This window comes from Adiantum capillus-veneris, chromosome 28 (genome assembly GCF_014529385.1).
Source record: "Adiantum capillus-veneris isolate H3 chromosome 28, ASM1452938v2, whole genome shotgun sequence".
Lineage (NCBI taxonomy): Eukaryota > Viridiplantae > Streptophyta > Polypodiopsida > Polypodiales > Pteridaceae > Adiantum > Adiantum capillus-veneris.
In genome coordinates this window covers 98,700,242-98,703,931 of record NC_140958.1, presented here as the reverse complement: position 1 = coordinate 98,703,931, position 3,690 = coordinate 98,700,242, and the positions used below count along the sequence as shown (strand labels likewise).

Here is a 3,690-nt window from a genome sequence, read left to right as displayed (position 1 = left end):
CTAAAAGGAGGTGTACAATTGTACTTTTCTTTAAACTCTAGTCTTTTATTTTGTGGTTTATCGTATGGAGATGTGGACCTTTTTCAATGGCCTCTCGTAAAACCATGTCTAATGCCTAGCTATTTAGATGCCTTCGTCCCTAGTGATTTTTTGTGTCCAAAAACCTTTGTAGCTAATGTTAGAGAGCACTTGGGGAGAAAAAAAGTTTCCATTATTAATAAGCACAAGGGGAGAGAGATATCTACTTACAATAAATTACTTAGGCATAAAAAAGGTGCATGTGTTGCTATCATTGATGAATGTATACCTTTAATAAATCCACTTCTAGAAGCTTTCAATGATTTTCCACAATTTTGTGATGACAAGTATTTAGAATTATTCAAGATTTTAAAGAGACGAGAGAGATTCTCAAAAATTGGCATACATTACACAGATCAAGGTTTTTTCACTACATCACATATAGATCCCTTGTGCACTTAGAGATGGATGGCTCTAGTTGAAGGGAAAAAGACAAGGTTCTTTTGGGATCCAAATGATGAAGCTACAATGCATTCTTAGAAAGAGTGCATGGCAAAGTCCAATTGTCCTTTACCACAACCACATGTAAGGTTTGTTGCCGAAGAAGGTTCTCTAGTATTCATACCTCCTGGATGGGCTCATGCTATCCACACAAGTGAATGCTCAGCTGGACTTTGTGGATCTTTGTTTACTATGGATTGGTCTTTGTCAATATATTCAGAAGATAATCTTCCTCTCTTCAAAGATGTTAAAGAACACATTACAAGAATTTTTAATTTTTCTATAGTTGATTTAATTTCATTATTAGAAATGGTTAGTCTCAAGCTTGACGAGTGCTCCAAATCTAATAACAGTCCTCAAAATGTGGGTAAAAAAAGAGGACGCAAGCCAGGCAGTCAAAAGATTCAACGTCCAAAGTCGAAAGTGACTTTTGGAAAATAGCATCGAGGTGATACACCGTGTGAAGGCCCATAGCATGATCCATTTAAAAGATCAAGTTGTGGGAATCTCCATAGATCTTATGTGTATGGATTTCTCATATATTCTGTTTGTGCAACGTGCTACCAGAGAAATCACACTCACAAATACTTTCGTGTACCCCAAGGCTACTTGTGAGATATTGTTTTCATGCTTCTCAAGATTATTGGTGTATCCCAAGAATTGTTATTTTTATTGTCAAACATGCTCTAGATCATTTTATTCTCAGTCATTTGAGACAAGGTTGTTATTTTGATTGTTAATTTCACTCACGTTCAAAAGTTCTGATTCTTTTTTTAAAGCACTTCCCTAAGTACAATTTCTTTATATGATGTGTATTTTGATTGTTAATTCAACTCACCTTCAAAAGTTGTGATTCTGCTTTTCTTAAGCACTTTCCTGTGTTTAATTTTTGTATATGATGTGTCACAAGGACAATTGCTTGCATGCACAATAATTTTACATATTGAGTACTCTAGTGTGCACATACATGGATGTGTTGGAATTGAATTAGTGTAAGACAAATTTTAAAGCATGATATAGCAAACATTTTTATAAACTAGATTGAGATACTAGAGGAATGATATGTAAACTGTAGTTTAAGAAGATCAATTTCTTGCCATAATTTTCTCATCTAGTATTATGGTCTCTACATATATGCGAGGTGAAGGTGGATTAGTGAGAAATCATTTAGAAGTGATGTTTTATATATAAATATTTAGTGTGTCACCGGCATGACATACTTGAGAGGGTCTTACAAAAAAAAATATGCATAGGTAGGAGGCCACTTATAGTCTTGGCGATTCACACATAAATATTGTCCTTCTCTGTGATTAGAAAGACACAAGTTCAATCATTATATGAGCGCATTAACAAAACAAATGAGGAAAATTTGTAAGGTATCATATATCAAATATTTTATTGAAAAGCAACAAAAAGTTAGTCCATGGACACACAAAATGTGGTTCAAGAAGGCCAATTACTTGTGTAATCAATTTTCATATAGCTAAAACAAGGTATCTAAAAGAGGCAGCCTATCTATAAATCTTTAGTGTGCCACGTGAGTGACCTACATCAAGAAAAAGATGTATGGATAGAGGCACACTCGTATATTGTCGTTGTAATTCATACCCATCTACGTGCCCTTTGTAAGCCATAACAAAGACACCAATTTTTAACTATCACATGTAGACATTAAAGAAACTAATGAAGACATTGTTTACATCAAGACGCAGCAAAAATTTAACGATTAAGGATAATCCCATTTACCCACAAAACATTGTATCAGTAGGTCCCGAAAACGATTTTTTCATTTGATCATTATCAAGAATCTATGGAGATTCTGTTGCTTGAGTAGGGAGAAAATGGGAAGGCGGAGCCAGGTGGCAGGCTTATGTGGAGAGGGGTGGGAGTGATGCCAAGTGTGAGCCAAGTAGGCCCGCTCAATTGGTCTGGATCGTAGTGCAGAAAGAGCGTACGTCGATGCAAATCGCGCAGCTGGGAGCCTGCTGCAAAAGGCGCAGTGAGGAAGGTGTTGACGCTTGTCTGCGGGCAAGAGGCGTAGACATTGTGTGGAGATGTGAGGTAGGTCCGCTGGTAAATTGCATGTGCAGCAGTGGCTTCTCTTGGGATCGAGAGAAGGCGCAAGAGCTTGCGGACGCCGCCTCCGTTGGTAAATTGCCTGTGCTGGGCAGCTGGGGAAAGGCAACAGTGGCTTCTCTTGGGATCCAGAGAAGGCGCAGGAGCTTGCGGCAGCAGTGGCTTCTCTTGGGATCCAGAGAAGGCACAAGAGCATGCCATAGCGATGGTGGGGGAGGAGGGCACCAGAGTCCCGATGGGAGTGATGGGGCGAAGTGTTGAGAGAAGGAGAGAACACAGAAGTAGAACCCCAAAGTGTGTAGAATACACACATGAGATGATGTATATATAGAGGGGACCTGGGTGCCATATATAGAGAAGCCATATATTGAGTAGCTTCACATATAAGCTCAACACCCCCACTCAAATAAGGGTCCCTAACTGTGGATGAAAAAACCCTTGGGGGATCAAGGGAAAAACCCACAGCTCTATATACACCCACCGTTATATTATAAAAATCATTGAATATACAAATGTTTACGAGGAGCTACATCACTCCTTTTACAATGAATGTTTTATGAAGAGTTACATTACTCCTATCCTATCAATACAATAATGAATACAAAGGTTCAATAAAGAGGTGTAAAAGCTATCGATTAGCTTGTAATCAAAAGTGTCTCCGTGAATCTGCTGTGTAGCTTGTCATCAATATCGCATCACCAAACATGTCTTCATGTTGTCATCAATATGGCATCACCAAACATATCTTCATAAATCTTTTATTGTCACCAAGTTTGTCTTCATAAAATCAATTCTTTGATCAATCCTACATAGATCATAGACTCCAAAAAAAACATGTCATGAAAATTATTAGCATCGTTAATGAAATAATTACGTTCACAATGCCATAAGAGATGGTTCGCGACGCCACTCTTTTGACGACATATATACGCACGACAACATATGGTACATAAAGTATAAACGTAAAAGTACAAAATGTGTGATTACGTGATACAAATGATATGTATATATACTACATAAAACAACATTTATCAATGTAGTGATCAATGAATACCATCAAAGTATTAACAAAATATCATCATTATATCAATAAAA

At 37.4% G+C, this 3,690-nt stretch overlaps 1 pseudogene; it reads left to right on the top strand.

The window, feature by feature from the left end:
- The first annotated feature begins 486 nt into the window (after positions 1-486).
- Positions 487-2,856, top strand: LOC147420961 (uncharacterized; annotated as a pseudogene).
- Positions 2,857-3,690: the final 834 nt, after the last annotated feature.